The 20216-nt window shown below is 37.1% G+C and overlaps 1 non-coding gene across 1 annotated transcript; it reads right to left on the bottom strand.

Moving 5' to 3' along the window:
• Nucleotides 1-19175: 19175 nt before the first annotated feature.
• LOC118571273 lies at nucleotides 19176-19342 on the bottom strand. Its single transcript, XR_004943313.1, has one exon. It is a non-coding gene; the product is annotated as a U1 spliceosomal RNA (small nuclear RNA).
• Nucleotides 19343-20216: the final 874 nt, after the last annotated feature.

Below are 20216 nucleotides of genomic sequence, written 5' to 3'. Positions count from 1 at the left end.
AATATTTAATATATTGAACTGTTTTAATATTCAGGGAATATTAAATTACATGAAAGTTTTTCATGATTAAAATAAATCATTAGATAACATGGGAGGTATCATTGTTTAAAGACTTGTTTGATACCTAATTTTCCTACTTTCCTGATCAGCTTTCACCCCTTCTGAGCACCAGCAGTCTTTTTTAAGTTGACAAAGTTGTTCAAGTTTTTTTGAGGTGTCAATAGACTTAGAAGTTAGGGCTTTTTGTGTATAAGAACTTGAAAATTAATTTCCTATCTTTCTTAATGAGATCTGGTCAGTTCTCATTTAAAAATAAATCAAAGCATAAACAGTATTCAAGTCACTATTTAGATCTAATGATCATGTAACATGCCACAACATAGCTCATTCATTTCTAAACTAATATATCATTCAAGATACAGCAAATCATCAAAATTTATAGCAAGAAATGTCCATATCCACACCAAATTTCATGACAGACTCTCACTCAGATCAATTGCCAAATTTTATAAGCAGCTTTTAGTCATAAGTCTGTTAATACTCCAACAAGATGAAGCTTTGGTTTGCTTCATGAAATATTAGAATAGATGCCACCACTCTATTTCTAATTATTCATTCTTCTTAATAGATTTCTTGATGAATACACTCTTTTGATTTTATATACAACTATCCCTAATTGCCAGGATATATCTCAAGCCTTATTTATTTTGCATTTGTCTATGTAATGTGGTCAGAAGTTTCTCTGGTCCTGCCTGGCCCCATGGTTGGGAAGAATATCTCCTATCATTGGTGTGCAGCCACTTATAAAATAATCACTCAGAGCCTTATATTAATTACCAACTGTATGGCCAGTGGGTCAGGCTTCTGGCTAGCTGGCTCTTACAACTTAACTCAACCCATTTCTATTTATCGGTATATTGCCAAGTGGCTGTGGTGTTACGGGTCTGCTGGCATCTTGTTGCTCCTTCAGTGGCAGACTACTTCTCTGACTCCACCCTTCTCTCACTATCTCTTTTTTGATTTTCTCTCTTGGCTCCACCCTGCCCTGTCATGGGCCAATTCAGCTTTAATAATTATCCAATAAGAGCCACACATATTCACACCATACAGAAAGGCATCCCACAGCAATATAACATACATACTTTACAGATGGAGAAGGACAGATGTGATCATGTAAAGTTTTCAAGATAAGATCTTAAGAAGTATACCATGAATCATGTGTTATTCTTGCATATCTAACAGTATTTAGGAAGAGGCATGTCCAAGGTTCAAGTTGGGTGGTAAGACATGAAGAAAACTGGAAGTGTAGCCTCTTACCCAGAAGACTGACAGGAAAAGGAGCAAGTAAAATACATGTTTTTACTCCAAGTCACCAAGATTTTTTTATTTAATGGGTATAGCAATGAGGCTGGGGATAAAGAAGTTTGCTGTGGAGCTTCAAGTCCTGAGGTCCATCCCCAGGCCTCCCATAGTTGAAGGACAGAACCAGATCCTGAAAGTTATTCTCTGACCTTCACAGATGTACTTGTGTCCATCTCATATAATAAATTAATAAATAAATGTAATATTTCAACTACCTAATAGACTAATGCATAATGATTTCCTGGAAAAAAATTCAAAAAGGCTAGAAACAGTTTCTGATTCAGAGACCAAAGGTCTTCTTTGATGAGGATGATGTAACTTTCATTCTTATATATCCAAAAAGAAATGTCAAATAGAGAAAAAAAAAAAAAACAACAGAACACTTTGTGGGTTGAGTTAAGTAAATTGTTTTCATGTCTTAATCATGCATTGAACATATTTTCAAACGTACAATTTTATTTGTTTTCTAATTTCAAGTTGTCATGTTGGTATTATCATGTCAATATGAAATATGTCCAACCATATTGTCAGCCTACACACTTCATAGTGATGATCTCAGATTAGAATTATCACAACCCCCCAATGAACTTGAAGTTCATTTTTGTATATGTGTGTTGGACACAAAGTGATTACCATATTTCAGAATTCAAGTGGATGCTTTGCTTTGGTAAATTGCAAATACCTATAGTCGGGTTCCATGATAGACACAGATTTCATTATTATTTCTGTTTTATATATACAGGAAAATAATTATAAACAGTATCAGGAGAGTGCGGAAACAAATGTTGTGATTAGTTTAATGACAAATTCACTGTTTGAATCATATTGATTTTGGGAATATTTAGTCTGTTATTTATGCTATGTGACACTGCATGACACAGAAGCAGCAGACAGAAGATTCCATTTGTAATTAATTAAATTGAACAATGCAAATTAGTATGACGGTCATACTAACATGTATTGCTTTTTCACATGAACTAATTAGCAAACCTTCTGAATATAGTTTTAACTGTTTGAAGAATACTGAGCATGCTAAACATTTATAGATTACAGAAACTGAAGGCCTTTGTTGCCCTCAATCTATTTTGAGAGTACATGGGATGGAGAGAAGGTTTGGTAGCAAAGAGGACTTGCTGCTCTTCCAGAGGAGAGGGATTGGGTTCTCAGCACTCATGTTGGGAAGGTCACGCTGTAGTGGATAGCCAACCCAGCATTGGCCTGGAAGTTCCAACCCCCATTGTGGCTTCAGTAATGATCACGCCCACAAGGCGGGGCAGAGGAGGGAGGAGGTTGCTCTCTTGGTTCCGGGCTCTGGACGCAGGAGGTAGACCGAGCAGAGTTCTCCAGAGAACACCACCCGACTGCGCTATACCTTTGCCAGACCCTGCAACCTATCCCTTCATTTGTAAGTGACCCCACAAAATAAACCTCCCTTTTAACTACGTGGAATGGCCTTAATAATTTCACCAATATCACACTGCCTGTAACTCTTGCTTCTATTCACATCCCCTCTGTCCTCCTTGTGTACCTGCACCCACGTGCACACATACATTGCAGAAGTAAAAATCAAATAAACTTTAATAGTTTTGAGTGTGTGAAGTAAATTTCTTGGTACTTGTGTAGGATTCTTTAAAAAAGGTATCTATAGAAGAGTACTAAAATTTGATATACATACAGAGCACATAGCTTACTGTCTTCAAGTACATACATTCACTGAACTGGAAGTGGGCAAACAGAAGCTTGGAAATATAAATATATTGAAATATGTATGTTCTTTATTCAGTGAGATTTTTGCTAAGGATAGAATTGGAGGGACAGTCACAGGCCTGGATGTATAAATAATACTAATTTGCAATTATTTTAATGAAAAAAGGAACACAAGATAAATGGAAGCAAAGCAAACACAGTGAAACATTGCATGGTTAAATTATAAGTGGAATAATTAGAAATTGAAAATATATTAAAACAAATAAATTAAAAGTCTGTTGCACTATGGATAAGGGAACCCCAAATTAACATTATGCTGTGAAGATATAAATCTTGGATAATCTCAGCATGTAAAAGAGAGATGTTAACACTAAATTATTATGAAGAATAATTAATAGATAATTTAAAAAATCATAAGTGATGGACAAATATCACAGATTCTCTTATCAGATGGATTCCAAACTCAAATGTAAATTAGCATAATTGCATGAATGTGAGAAAGAATAAATCAATCAGCACAACTGCAAGTGAGATGCTGACAGGAATTTACACCCTTCAGCTGGCCAGGATTATGGTAGTCTTAAATATTTGCTCAGGTGGATTAGTGAAATTCACTTCTAAAAATATTTATAAAGTTTTAGCAACTATAAAAAAGGAAAAGCTTTGATATTCCAGATGCCAACATTTTAATGGACCTAATTCAGACAAAAACTATCAAAAGTAAAGTTAAAATTCCTATAAACAAAGGAGAAATTCCATGGCCTAAAATAGATCTTAAAGGTATATGATGCATTATCTTAATTTCCATTATGATTTAGGATCTATAATTGAAAAGGAAGAATATGAAAACTTTAGCCTGCACTTAATTTTGCATCTAAATATCTAAGTACATGTTGCCAGAAATAACAATAATAGTAGCCCAATATAAATTTTATTAAAACGTTTACTTTATAAAATAAAAATTTTTAAGGTTTATTTGATTTTTATTTACATGAATGTGTGTGTGCATATGATGCAGGTGCACACAGAGGACAGAGTGAATAGGACCTTCTAAGCTAGAGTTACAGGGGGTGTTACCTCCCAATGGAAGTGCTACGAACGCGACTCCTCTTCTCTGCAAGAGAAGCAGAGGCTCTGAGTCTTTGAGCCATCTCCCCATCTTATATCCTCTCAAAATTCACTGAGAGCCCTGGAGATCTCTGATTTCAGCAGTTGACACATATTTAACATTCTCAATTTTCTTAGAACAACTAAAATTATGTTCAGAAGGTTTACTAAGTAGTTTGTGTGAAAATAGCCAGCTCATTGCACTAGCATGAACACTATACTTTGGAAAATACCTAATTTGCAAATTAAAATTGAAAATACTATTTTTGAACCTTTGATTTAATGAAATTTACCTGGAATCTCCCATTTTCTGCCTCAATCTCTTTCAGTATCACAAATCTTAAATAACAGGTGAAGAATATTTACACAGAAATCAAAGGAATTAAGAATATACTACGCATAAAATAATGAAAACAAACAAAAACCCCATGAAAACCAACCAAACAAGTGAAAATAAAAACAGGTGCTCTCCGAAAATAAAGTAGACTTTATAGTTTATTTCCTCCAGAAAAACAAATACAAAATTTGAAGGTTTATCATCACCATAACAGAGCTACAGAAATATACAAAATCAAGCAGAAAACAAATTAGAAAATAGCAGGAATACCTTCATATCTATCAGTAGCAACCTTGGATTTAAGTGGATGAAACTCTCTAGTTAAAGAATAGACTTGACAAATGAACAAAAGCCAATATAAACCAAACTATGTTCTCTGTACTGGATACTTCCTTTACTTGAAGAGACATGAGTACACTGAAGTCTGTTTGGGAATACATTTACTACTCAAAGGGAGAAGTTACTATATGGATATCAGCTACAGCAAGCTTTAAGTGAAAATGTCTAAGAGACTGTTTTATCGCTCCCTAAACAGCAGGAAGCAATTCTAAGAAAACGACGCCCCTTCTCCCTAAGGTTCATATTTCTCAGGGTTATGGTTCTAGGGTTGGGGGTGGAAGAAACTGTTAAACTCAGTACTCTCCTTAAGGAAAGAAAATATGTCTAAAAAAAAAAAAAAAAAAAAAAACATGGGAAAAGAAGAAATGGAATGAATAGGTATAAGATTTATGGTAGACTGTCATATACATTAAGTAAACAAATTTAGTAATATAGCAGCCTTTGCACTGTTATGAATTCTTATATGTTGATAAAATTATAAACTTTACATTCTATTTAAGATAATTTGTATATTGATACAAATACAGAACTATGTTGTTATATTGTACACATATTTTTACCTCCTCATGTGAAATATTTTGTATATCTGAACAAATGTGAATTTATATCTGTCATAACTGTATGTATGTTCTACTTCTGTTTAAGATATTCTGTATACTGATATATATTTAGGATTTGCACTATACATTCCTACCTCTGTTAAAGTTATTTTGTGTATTGTCACAATTTAAAGTCATTGTCCTTTTACTGTACATTTGCTTACAGACTGTTTGCCTTATTTATAGGAAGCTTAGTCCTTAGGTTGTTTAGGTAGATAAGACTTATAGATTTATTGTCACCTATGCTTATCATCTCTATAATTATGTTAGTTAGGTTCCAGATTTATAAATACATAGGTCAGATGGACAGGTAATCTTCAAACACTTCATGGACCTAGAGAACATGGCATTTAAATAACTTAGAATTCTGTTGACGTGAGACATAATTGCTCCTGGCAGCACCAATTTGATCCCGAGAGAATGTTGGACTTCTAAGACATTTCCATTTGGAAGTTTGTCTTCTTGGCACAAAATGGCCTACTGGGCAAAGAACTGCCCTCGCCTCAACTGCTGACAGTACAAATGCTGTCCTTTCTGGACAAGCGGGACACAAAGAAAGCGACCACTATACTTTGCCAAGACAGGGTAAGATGGTCTTTCAGAATTCCTGCTTCTGAAAATGGTCTGTCAGATACTCTAGGCCTGTAGCCAATTTGAATGCACCAACGATACTGAGAAACGTTAGGTGACTGTCCAGGCTGCTAGCTGTCTCTGTCTACTCTTGCAAGACTCCCAAAAGTTGCTTGCGTCCTTCTCTCATTTCTCAGATATTATTATATTCCTTCTCAGGTCTTTGATGAGGTTGGAGATTAGCAGTTATTGTTACAACTTAGTATATATACATATATAATATCTTAGATAGGATATATTATGTATTAGACTCAGGTTCTTTAGGGTAGGACACCTTTTGGAATGATCTTTGTAACACTCCACCTACCCATGCCCTAGACTTCCCTGGATTTTACTATGTGTTTTTTGCTTGATATTGTTTGTACTTATTGTAATTCCAACTTATCTAGGTCATTATCCCTCATTACTCCTGGACAATATTTGATAACCATCTCTTCGTATATAGTCTTGTATTAGGTTAGAACATTCTTATTTAGAAAAAAGGGGGAGATGTAGTGGATAGGCATCCCAGCATTGGCCTGGAAGTTCCAACCCCCACTGAGGCTTCGGTAATGGTCACACCCACAAGGCGGGGCAGAGGAGGAAGCGGAAGACGAAGGATCGGGAAGGACTCACTTTCTGGGTTCCGGGACACGGGAAGCGAGAGGTGGACCGAGCAGAGTTCTCCAATGAACGCCGCCGGACTACCCTATACCTTTGCCAGACTCTGCGACCTACCCCTTCATTTGTAAGTTACCCCACAAAATAAACTTCCCTTTTAACTACGTGGAGTGGCCTTAATAATTTCACCAATATAATAACCATGTCATTTGAGCAGAATAGGTAAATAATTGAAAATATTTATTTATACAGTATGAAATAACCTAGACTTATGAGACAAATATTATGATATAAAGGAAAGATACACCATGATGTGGTATTTGGTGAATCATTTTGCCCATTATCCTTAAAATATAGATCTTTAGATAAAAACATAAAATAATGTCTGAATTCAACCACATAATAGAGACTTATAGTGTAGAATGATCTAACAAAAATGTACAGAACATTTCTTCCAACAACACTAGACTACACATTCTCATTAGCTTATGGAGCATATATTAGGTCATAAAACAAATATCCATTTTTAAAGAAAGGGTGTATCTTCTCATATCAAAAAGGGATAAAATATAATAAAAAGAATGAAAATTATACAAATAAGTAATAAAAATATACTCCTAAATATCTGTTAGTCCTCTGAAGAAATTAATACAAACTAAAAATGCACTAACACAAATTAGAAGACAATGCAGTATGTAAACTCCTGGGAAATGTAGCAATATTGTCAATAAAAAATAAAGTAAAAATAAAAGTATATAAAAACAGAAAATATTAAATAAGAAAACTGATAATATACCTCTGGAGATCAAGAAAGAAATAAAGAAAAAAGAACAAATCAATGCAAAAATTAGTAAAAGAAACATAGTAAAATAATTAAATTATAAATAAGTAAAATAAAACAAAAATTGGAATCAGTAATAAAATTTACAAACTCTTACAGTAATCAGAAATAAGAATAAACTAGAAAATACTTGAAAATCTGTAAAAAAAATAATGCATTTTAATTTTTTTCATTATCTTCTTTTTTATTTAAAAGTTTTTTTCATTTTACATACCAACCACAGTTCCCCCTCCCTCCCCTCCTCCTGTTCACCCTCTATATTCCCCCCACCCTATGCCCCATCACTCCTCAGAGAGGGTAAGGCCTCCCATGGGGAGTCAACAAAGTCTGATAAATCAAGTTGAGGCAGGACCAAGCCCCTCCCCACAGTATGGAGGCTTAGCAAGGTGTCCCTCCATATGGAATGGGTTCCAAAAGCCAGTTTATGAACTAGGGATAAATCCTGGTCCCACTGCCAGTGAAGCCATAAACTGTCCAAGCCACACACTGTCACCCATGTTCAGAGGGCCTAGTTTGGTCCTATGAAGTTTCTCCAGCTGTCAGTCCAGAGTCAGTGAGCTCCCACTAGCTCGGGTCAAAATACTTGAAAACCTGTAGGAAATTAATGCGTTTTTCTAACACATCCAACATACCAAAATGGAATCAAGAAAATATACAAAGCCTAACAAATTGATTTAAGTAGTAAATTAAAAGTTTGCTATATGAAAGAATTCTAGGATACAATAGATTTACTGCTTAATTCTAGAAAGCATCAGAGGAAATCTAATACTACCAAGCCTTAAACTGTTTCAAAATGTTGAATGCATAAAATCTGTTCGTGAGGTCTATGGTACACTGGTGGCACAAAATAAAAAAATAAAAAAAAAAAAATAAAAAACACTTGTAGACTCATTATCCTAAATGAGCATAGATGCATATTTTTACCAATAAATGACAGAAAATTTAATGCAGTAGCATATCAAATACTACTCAGTACCTACCATGAAATGGCATCATCTCAGGGATGCAAGGATGGCACAACATAAGCAAATCAGTAAATGAGACATGGAACTTCAACAGACACACTGCAAAAACTTACATTATCATCCTAACAGATGTAGAAGATTTATAAGCTTATAAAAATTCTTCATTACAAAAGTAGTTGGGACATGTTTTAAAATACTAATATACATACATATATATATATATATATATATAGAGAGAGAGAGAGAGAGAGAGAGAGAGAGAGAGACAGAGAGAGACAGAGAGAGACAGAGAGAGACAGAGAGAGACAGAGATAAAAGCCACAGCCAACATCAAGCAAAATGGAAGAAAACTAAATATTTGCCCTAGATGAGGGCCAGGAATGAATTGAACACTTTTGCTTCTGTTATTAATCCACTACATGAAGGCCTAGTAAGAGAAAGGAATAAACTATACACGGAGCTTAGACTTTGGTGTTTGAAGATGACGTCCTTTCACACATAGGTAATTGCCATCAAATCATTAACATGTTAGAGCTTAACAAATAAATTCAGACAAGTGTCAGGATACAAAACAAGCACGTTCAGACAGTATTTTAATACTTTAATAATGTCCTTGTTGATTAAATAAAGGAATCCTGGAGTGCCTGGGGTGATAGTCAGGGAGGCAATTGCCCCTGGGTCCCACACCTGGGCACCAGCCATCCAAGAAGGACCTGCCCAACTAGGCCCCAGTTTCCAGCCATTCTTCAGGCCCTGCAGGAAGGGTCCCCTTTTCCAAGACTACAGGCAGACCCTGCAGTCTCCACACCCTGTCCCCACACCCATTTGCCTGAGACCCCAGCTACTTCCTGAGACTCAGAGACCAGCCCCCAGCTCCCATCCACCCAGGAACTCCCACCTGGACCAGAGGTGAGTGACTGGGGTCACACCCAGAGAGGCCCGCACCTGGGTCACAGCCCAGGGCACCAGCCACTCCAGGAAAGACCTGCCCAACTGGGACCCAGGTTCTGGCCACAGGGCAGGACCCCATATCCCCACCAGGAAGGTTCCCCCTCTCCAAGACCCTCTGGTGAACCCTACAACCTCCACACCCTGCCCCCACACCCATCTGTCAGAGACCCCAGCCACATCCTGAGACTTAGAAAACAGCCCCCAGCTTCCATCTGGACCAGAGGTGAGTGCCTGGGGTTGTAATCTGAGAGGCAACCACCTCTGGGTCCCACCCCTGGGCACAAGACATCCAGGCAGAACCTGCCCAACTTCACCCCAGTTTCGGGCCATTCATCAGGTCCTGCAGGAAGGCTCCCCTTTTCCAAGAAAATAGACTTCAAACTAAAATCAATCAAAAGAGATGATGAAGGACATTACATACCCATCGCAGGAAAGACCCACCAAGATGAAGTCTCAATTCTGAATATTTATGCCCCAAACACAAGGGCACCCACATATGTAAAAGAAACATTACTAAAGCTTAAATCACATATAAAACAATACAAATTAAGAGTGGGAGACTTCAACACCCCACTTCCACCTCTAGACAGATTGGCCAAATTGAAACTTAACAGAGACATAATGGTCTTAACTGATGTTATGGATCAATGGACTTAATCGATATCTACAGAACATTTCACACACCCCTTGGAACTTTCTCTAAAATCGACCACATACTTGGCCACAAAGCAAATCTCAACAGATTCAAAACAATTGGAATAACCTCCTGTGTTCTATTGGACAACCATGGTTTAAAGTTAGATTTCAACAACAACAACAACAACAACAAAAATACAGAAATCCTACAATCTCATGGAAACTGAATAATGCTGAAAACTGAATCACCAATGGGTTAAGGAAAAAATAAAGACAGAAATTAAAGACTTCCTAGAGATCAATGAAAATGAATACACCACATACCCAAACTTAGGGGACACTATAAAAGCAGTGCTAAGAGGGAAATTCATAGCACTAAATGCCCACATAAAGAAGCTGGAGAAATCTCATGCTAGTGACTTGACAGCATACCTGAAAGCCCTTGAACAGGAAGAAGCAAAGTCTCCCAGGAGGAACAAACACCAGGAAATTATCAAATTGAGAGCTGAAATCAATAAAATAGAAATAAAGAGAACAATACAAAGAATTAATGAAACAAAGAGTTGGTTCTTTGAGAAGATCAACAAGATATACAAGCCCTTATCCAAACTAACCAAAAGACAGAGAAAGAGCATCCAAATTAACAAAATCAGAAATGAAAAGGGGGACATAACAACAGACAATGAGGAAATCCAGAGAATCATCAGGTCATACTTCAAAAACCGCTACTCCACAAAACTGGAAAATCTAAAAGAAATGGATAATTTTCTGGATAGGTACCACATACCTAAGTTAAATCACGACCAGATAAACCATTTAAATAGTCCAATAGCACCTAAGGAAATAGAATCAGTCATTAAAAGTCTCCCAACCAAAAAAGCCCTGGACCAGATGGTTTCACTGCAGAATTCTACCAGAGCTTCAAAGAAGACTAAATACCAATACTCTTTAAATTGTTCCACACAATAGAAGCAGAAGGAATATTACCAAACTCCTTTTATGAGGCTACAATTACCCTCATTCTAAACCAAACAAAGATGCAACAAAGAAAGAGAACTACAGACCAATTTCCCTCATGAACATTGATGCAAAAATAAACAATAAAATACTGGCAAACAGATACCAAGAACACATGAAACAATTGTCCAACATGATCAAGTAGACTTCATCCCAGGGATGCAAGTGTGGTTCAACATATGAAAATCTGTCAATGTAATATACCAACCATATAAACAAACACAAAGAAAAAAACACATGATCATCTCACTAGATGCAGAAAAGGCATCATGATAAAGGTCTTGGAGCGATCAGGAATACAGGGAACATACCTAAACATAATAAAGGCAATCTATAGCAAGCCAACAGCCAACATCAATTTAAATGGAGAGCAACTCAAAAAATTACCACTAAAATCAGGAACAAGGCAAGTCTGTCCCCTCTCCCCATACTTATTCAATATAGTACTTGAAGTTCTAGCCAAAGCTATAATACAACATAAGGAGATTAAGGGAATACAAATTGGGAAGGAAGAAGTCAAGCTGTCCCTATTTGCAGATGACATGATAGTATACATGAGTGACCCCAAAAATTCAACCAAGGAAGTGATACAGCTAATAAAAACCTTCAGCAACATAGCAGGATACAAGATCAACTCAAAATAATCAGTAGCCCTCATATATACAATAGACAAACAGGCTGAGAAGGAAATCAGAGATACATCACCCTTTACAATAGCCACAAATGATATAAAATACCTTGGTTTACTCTAACTAAGCATGTGAAGGACCTATATGACAAGAACTTTAAGTCACTGAAAAAAGAAACTGAAGAAGATGTAAGAAAATGGAAAGACCTCCCATGCTCATGGATAGGCAGTATTAACATAGTAAAAATGGCGATCTTACCAAAAGCAATCTACAGATTCAACGCAATTCCCATCAGATTACCAACACAATTCTTCACAGATCGGGAAAGAGTAATACTCAACTTCATATGGAAAAACAAAAAACCCAGGTTAGCCAAAAGAATCCTGTAAAACAAAACAACCTCTGGAGGCATCACCATCCCCAACCTCAAGCTCTACTTAGAGCTACCATACTAAAAACAGCTTGGTACTGGCATAAAAACTGGCATGTGGACCAATGGAATCGAATTGAAGACCCTGACATCAACCTGCACACCTATGAACATATAATTTTTGACAAAGAAGCCAAAAATGTACAATGGAAAACTGAAAGCATCTTCAACAAATGGTGCTGGCATAACTGGATGTCAATTGTAGAAGACTACAAATAGATCCATTTCTGTCACCATGCACAAAACTTAAGTCCAAGTGGATCAAAGACCTCAACATAAATCCAGTTACTCTGAACCTGATAGAAGAGAAAGTAGGAAGTAGTCTTGAATGCATTGGCACTGGAGATCACATTTTATATATAACACCAGTAGCATAGACACTTAGAGAAACAATCAATCAATGGGACCTGTTGAAACTGAGAAGCTTTGTAGAGCATAGGACACGGTCAACAAGACAAAGCGACAGCTGTACAGAATGGGAAAAGATCTTCACCAACCCCACATCTGACAGAGGGCTGATATCCAGAATATATTAAGAACTCAAGAAACTAGACAACAAAATGCCCAACAGTCCAATTAAGGAATGGGCTATACAACTAAACAGAGAATTCTCAACAGAGGAAGTTCAAATGGCAGAAAGACATTTAAGGAATTGCTCAACATCCCTAATTATCTAGAAAATGCAAATCGAAATGACTCTGAGATACCACCTTACACCTATCAGAGTAGCTGAGATAAAAAACACAGAAGACAACTTATGCTGGAGAGCATGTGGAGCAAGTGGAACTCTCCTACACTGCTTGTGGGAATGCAAGCTTAAACAGCTACTTTGGAAATCAATATGGGGATTCCTTTGAAAATTGGGAATCAGTCTCCCCCAAGACCCAGCTGTAGCACTCTTGGGCATATACCCAAGGAATGCTCAATCATACCACAAGGGAATTTGCTCAGCTATGTTCATATCAGCATTGTTTGTAATAGCCAGAACCTGGAAACAACCTAGATGCCCTTCAACTGAAGAATGGATAAAGAAAATATGGTACATATACACAATGGACTACTACTCTGCATTGAAAAATAATGATATCATGAGGTTTGCAGACAAATGGATGGATCTAGAAAAAAATCATCCTGAGTGAGGTAACCCAGACTCAGAAGGACAAACATGGTATGTACTCATTCATAGGAGGATACTAGATATAAAACAAAGATGACTAGACTGCTACACAACTCCAGGGAGGCTACCTAGAAAACAGGACCCTAGGGAAGACTCAGGGATGGACCAATGACAGAGAAATGAATGAGATCTACATGAACAACCTGGACGAGAGTGGGAGTAATGAAGGCCAAGGTTTGAGGGAAAGAAAGCTTAAGGGAGAGGAAATCCCAGCTGGATCAAGAACAGAAAGTGAGAACAAGGAATAACAGACCATGATAAATGATAACCACATGAGAACAGGAATAGGCAGAGTGCTGGAGAGGTCCCCAGAAATCCACAATGATACATCCTCTGTAGCCTGCTGGCAATGGTCGATAGAAGCCTGATCTGACCCAGTCTGGTGATCAGATGGCCAAACACCCTAACAGTTGTCTTCGAACTCTCATCCAATAACTGATTGAAGTGGATACAGAGATCTTCAGCCAGGCCCCAGGTGGAGCTCCAGGTGTCCAATTGTCGAGAAAGAGGAGGGACTGTAAGAGCGTGAATTGTTGAGACCAAGATTGGAAAAAGTACAGGGACAAATAGCCAAACGAATGGAAACACATGAATTATGAACCAAAGGCTGTGGAGCCCCCAGCTGGATCAGGCCCTCTGGATAAGTGAGACAATTGAATTGCTTGAACTGTTTGGGAGGCATCCAGGCTGTGGGACCTGGACCTGTCCTTGGTGCATGAGCTGGCTGTTTGGAACCTGTGGCCTATGCAGGGACACTTTGCTCGGCCTGGAAGGAGGGGACTGGACCTGCCTGTACTGAATCAACCAGGTTTAAATGAATCTCCAGGGAAGTCTTGGCCCTGGAGGAGATGGGAATGGAGGGGAGGGGATGGGAGGAAGGTGGGGGCGGGAGGGGGGTGGAAAGGGGAACCCATGGCTGATGTGTAAAATTAAAACACAAATATAATAATAATAATAAAAAGGAATCCTGGTCACAAGAACCAGGTTAAAATATCTAGGAAGAGATTGAGCCAAAGAAACGGAAGATATTTACAATGAAACCTTGAAACACTCAAGAAATTACTAAGGGCACCAATATAGACAGAAAGCTCATTTTCATGCATTAGGTCAGTTACTACGGGTCCAATGAACATACTAAGATTAAACTGTGGAGCATGAAAATGAGAATGTCATCTTCTAACATCATCTTGTATGGTAGTGTATAGACCTCTGCACTCTGCATGCTCAGAGGTACCTAATATTTGGTGCAGAAATTCCTTTTTTACCTGTTACAGATAGGGTGAGAAACCATACACAGATACTTGATCTAATATGATTATTCCATATGTCCAATCCAGCATTACATATAACACTGTTAAATAGGGGTTATTTAAGTCAGAGTCTATGAAGATGACTAAGTCTATCTTTGTGATACCCAAGTTACACAATAAAATACTACAATTCAGAATTATATCCCTATACAACTTCAGGCACACTAAATTTTCCATGTATTCAAAATTTCTCAAAATATTTGTATGGCTAACAATAGCAGCAGTTAGGCAGGTGGAGAATGTCACATTTACTATACTTCTTTTATTATATTTAATTTTATGATTTCTTTTAAGTTTTCTTTTCAATAACTACATATACTTGTACATTTAAAATCACAAAAGTAATATATTTATTTAACAACATTTTCTTCAAAATTAAGAGAGTTTAAAAAAGTTCTATGAACATTGTTGCAGATAATGATCTGATTTGAGTTTTTCTCTTTTGCAAGAGCAATAAAACATACTTTAGAGGCATTTGTCAGCCATACAAATGTCAAAATGGATGCTTGAATACTTAATGAATATGATTTTAAATTTTGGTCCACTTTGGAGCAGATGGAATGTACCATATTATTTCAATAGGTTGGAAACCATAGTCCTAAAAATGCACTTTTAATAGGAAATTGAAATAGGATGCTCATAAGTCTATTTAGCTTATGAAACACAAGAGTACTGTGTATGATCTTCACCAAGGACTGTTGCATTGCCATTTCAATTTAACTTAAAGTATGTTATTTTTCAAGGCAATTAATTTATTAATCAAAAGACCATTATCTTTAAGACAAAATGACCTCCTGTTTTATATTTGAAATATAGGTAACGTTATTAAATCAAATCTGCATCGCCCTAAAGCAATTCTTACCATACAGTAGGCTAGCAATTCATTAATTTAATAATCGCAATTGATTAATTTCACATTAATCTTGATTTTCTCACACACATTATAATTGCCTGTGTGTTCTCAGCTTCTAGCCAGAGTAAAGCATTTGTCATGATTTCAGAATAGAATGCTTTTATTTCAGTATGCTATTCTCTTCCCTGTTCACATCTGTGTTTTTTTTTTTTTCCATTGTGAGAGCATATTTTTCTGCACCCATTTAATACATCTGATTGCCTAGCTTCCTTTCTCCTATTGTCTCATTTTAAAGTTTCTAGCTTACGTGTGTATGGTAAATATGCAAACTATGTTCATTAAGTTTCTACAAGCCATCTGCGCAGTAAAGAACATTAGCCATATGGCATTATATTGGTTTCATGTTTTATCTGAAAAGTTTCTGGCTATTGAGCATTTGTTAACATTTGATTGTAAATTATTCGAAGCAGACATCATTTCCTTTGTTTGTGTATTTATCTTCCTATAAGAACATGGTGTAACTGGATGGCTGTTGGTCCCTTAGGAATTGACTGCACGGTCTTTTATCCTGCCTTTATTGTTGATATATTGTTCTCTAAAATCACATTATTATGTACAATGATTCGGCAATGAACTAGGAAGTTGGTCTTTTGTTTTGGTACTCACAAGTTAAAGTGCACCAGGGGTATTCATTACAGCTTCTGTCTAGCCAAACGCTAACCACCTACACCTTGACAGTCAGTCTTAATGCACATAAATATGCCTTCAGACTCACCTAACAATGCATTCATCTGCCTTTTCCTTTACAACTATCCATTTACTTTAGGGGATAGATTCCAAGTATGCCTTCTGTGGAAAATATGCAAAAGAAATCAAAGCAGAGACTCATACAGGTATTTGTACAGTGATTTTCATAGTGTACCTAGATACAGTGGCCAAACGACAACCTAAGCATCCATCAACAGATGGAAGGACAAACAAATAATGAAATAGTATGTAGCTGTGAGGTGGAAGTAAATCCTGCAACAGATAGAAGCTTTGAAGACTTCTACTTATTGAATATGCCATTCACAAAAAGAGAGATTTTTCTAGGCCTGTATGTACTTAAGTTAGGTAAGTACAAATTCATCAACTGCCCGAGAGAAATAAGTTTGTAAGTTCAATTATGGTTTGCCAGAATGCAGGAGGAAAAATTGAAAATGATGGCTAACCGAGGAAATAGTTTGAATTAACTAATTAAAAAAAAAATGGAGAAAGCCGTGGTGGCTGCCTGTGGTGTTTGCATGGTAATATGGGTTAACTTAATGGTTAAAGTGGTATTTTTTTAAGGTTATGTATACTTCAGCATAATTTAAAAATCACAGAAATGAAATCGTGAATGTCTAAATCAAACGACTCATGAAGTTAAATATCTGACCCCGTTTTTTTTTTTTTTTTTTTTTTTTTTTTTTTTTTTTAAGTTAAAATATTTTAACTGTAGAAATGTTTCCACCCTGACTTACTAAATTTTACTCTGGTTTTTAGGGTGAAATTACAGTAATTTCCTGAATAAGTCCCATTAACCCCATGCCTGTTATGTAACAGATTAACACCTTCATTCTTTGCAGGAAGCTTGTGAAGAAAGGGGATCTTTCCAGGGGAGGTGAGGCCATTCTAAGCAGAGGTGAGCCAGTCCATCCATCATGGGCGCTCCTTAACGAAGCTCCTGAAGAGGATCAGGTTGCCTTGGATTTCCCCTTCCCAAGCATATGTAAGCTATAAGGACTTCAGAGCGATTCTCAGACAAACTGAGCTGCCCAGAAGAGGCTTAGACACGCTGAACTAGCCGGAAGTGACAACCCTCTCCAACGGATTGATTGTGGTACCTGCAGGTTGCTCAGTCTGCCGGCTTTTTGGTTTTCGGGAGCTGTTACCTATGCTGGGGTCAGCGTTAGTGACGCAGCTCAGCTGTCTTTAAGTCACTTCTTTTTCTGTATGTTGCCCTAATAAGACTCATTGGTTCACCAAGTTGTACTGTGGTCTGTCATTAGTTCCCTATCAAGTGAGTGAGTTTATTTATGTCTTCCGAGGATTAGTGTCCCACAACAGTGTCTAACCCCTATGAAACATATACACACACACATACATACATATATGTGTGTGAAACATATATATATATATATATATATATATATATATATATATATATATATATATGAAACACACACACACATATATGTATGTATGTATTAGCTAGTGTATATGTGTGTTGTGTGTGTGTGCAAATGGAGGTCATAGATCAACTTGTGGAGATTGTTCTCTCCTTGAACATGTGGGTTCAGTGTATCAAATTCAGGTCCTCAGGATTGATGGGCAATCTAACTCTTTTACACTCATGCTTCTAATCTAAACACTTTAAAAGCATATTTTTCTTTCTGTTGGTAATAAAAGATGCTTGAGTACTTGCTAATGATTTTCAACATATAAGCTGGATTAACTGAAACTTTACCCAAGTAATTCTTAATGGTTTGCAGTCATCAATATTAAACCAAAGGTATAAAAAAGAATATACTTATGTTTTTCTCTTTTAATTAAAGTGACTAAGACCATTTATTCAACCACTACTTTGAGTTTAACCAAACACCATTTTAACACGAGCCTACTCTAATTTTAATTCTGTAGGTTCTTTCTTACCTAAAGTCTAACTCATTTTGTTTTTATTTTTAGCTCTGTATACATATACATGTAAGGGAAAGTGCACAAAGTATTGAGAGAAGGGCTTCCTGTCATCTAGCTGAAGTTTTCAGGCAATGATACACCACTGGCTGTAGCTTCTGAGTACTGAGTTTGTGTCCTCTGCAAGAGCACCAAGTGCTCTCAACAACTGAGTCATCTCCACAGTCCCCAGACTAACTCATGGTTTGAGGGCGGGGGCTATTAAAAGCCACCCAGCTGACGTGGCAGTTGTTCTCATTTCGGGATCATTAACCTCAAGCCATTCTCCATTCTCCTTGCTAACGCAAACTGGCTCATATGCATCCATGACTCCTCTTACCTCCCCTGGACACTCTGGGCATTTTTCCTTCCCTTACAGCATGATGACTTTTTCCAAGCTGCCATCCGCAGGGGTAGGTCAAATATTTGCCATCGCTCTGCTTTCACAAGGGGTATTTCAAACTTCTTCTTTGTAGAATCCAGCACAGTCTGCCATCGAATTTGCATCACACAAAGCCACAATCAAACAAAAACCTTGAATAACTCGAGAAGGCAGTGTCCAACCCAGGGCCCAGCATTCCCTTTGAAATTTCCATATGAAAACTCTCTTAATTAGCATCACGGAACCATAACTTTGAATTCATGCAAATGAGTGCTAGGGAGAGAAGGTTAATATTTTTTTTGCAAAATATGCCTTTTAAAATACCTTTTGAAATTTTGTTCATGGAAAGACTTTTGCATACACTTGAGTAGCTTCCAAGTCTTTTTCCTTATTTTTGTTCCTATTAGGTAAATCGTATCTGAAAATTCAAAATGCTTTATGTAAAAGCAGATTTTCATTTTAGTCTTCCTCTATTTACATCTTTATTTGACAAAAATATATGAGCTATTTATAGTGCCACAAAAATACGAGCCATCTTTATACTGTCTCTACGAGTACTTTTAAATTTTTACTTATTCATTTTTATTTGTTTATTTATTTTTATTTTTCAGAAAGAACACAAACGTGGCCCACACTGACACAAATTATGCGCCTGAGTTTTCTGCATTTGGGAACATCATAGGGGTCAGCACAGCACATCTGGAGTGCAATGGATAAGGCAGGGCCTGGGAAAACCACCTTGGTGATCATGGTATCTCCCTGGGACAGGTACGTATTCTAGGTGTATTTTTTAATAAAGGTGTCTTTCCCTCCACCTCTGCCATCAGGACAATTGTCTTGCTAATTTTGTGGCTTTGACCTCTCAACCTAGTGTGTATCCATGAGAGAAAGAAAAAAAAATATCCAGACCCAAGAGAACTGAAACCCAAGAGAGACATCTGGTCATCATAAGGAAATGGAGGACGTGCCAATAGCAAAAAGTCACACTTTCAGGATACCATCTGTTGCTGAGAACTAATGGAGGAGGGAAGGGAGCTAATTGCAGATAAATGACATGCACACATGTTGCTGATCAAAAGAGAATGGATAGAAAGCTCCACTCTCCCACTGTTGCAGTTTGACATTGATAATATGAATGCCTTGTGGCGAAGTGAGGAAGTACTTCAAGTGATAAACATCCCAGGAAGAATCAAATATTTGGATATTACATCGGTGTCAATTAATCTGAACCATGAAACTCAACAAATGTAGCTAGCTAGACTTGGAGGAGGGAATCAATTATCCAATCAAATAACACTTAATGAATATGTAGAAAATGCCTCCTAACTTTTTTGCTCAAGATGCTGTTTACTGTTGGTAAGGCAATCTCGGAAGGGCTGGGATTTAGACCTATGCTTATTCATACAGTGGGCTGTGGGAGCTGAACATAAGCTTACCAAGACATAAAGAAACCAGAAAGCCTGTGCTGGGCTGATAGGCAGAAGGAATATATTGATATACATGTATGTATGTGTGTGTGTTTGGGGGCAATGTGTGCATGACTGTATGAATATGTGCATGTGTGTGTGTTTGTGTGTGTTTGTGTGTGTGTGTGTGTGTGTGTGTGTGTGTGTGTGTGAATCTGTATGTATACTTACATATCTGTATATG

The sequence above is a fragment of the Onychomys torridus genome, chromosome 20 (genome assembly GCF_903995425.1).
Source record: "Onychomys torridus chromosome 20, mOncTor1.1, whole genome shotgun sequence".
Classification (NCBI taxonomy): domain Eukaryota; kingdom Metazoa; phylum Chordata; class Mammalia; order Rodentia; family Cricetidae; genus Onychomys; species Onychomys torridus.
This window is presented reverse-complemented; position numbering and strand designations above follow the sequence as displayed.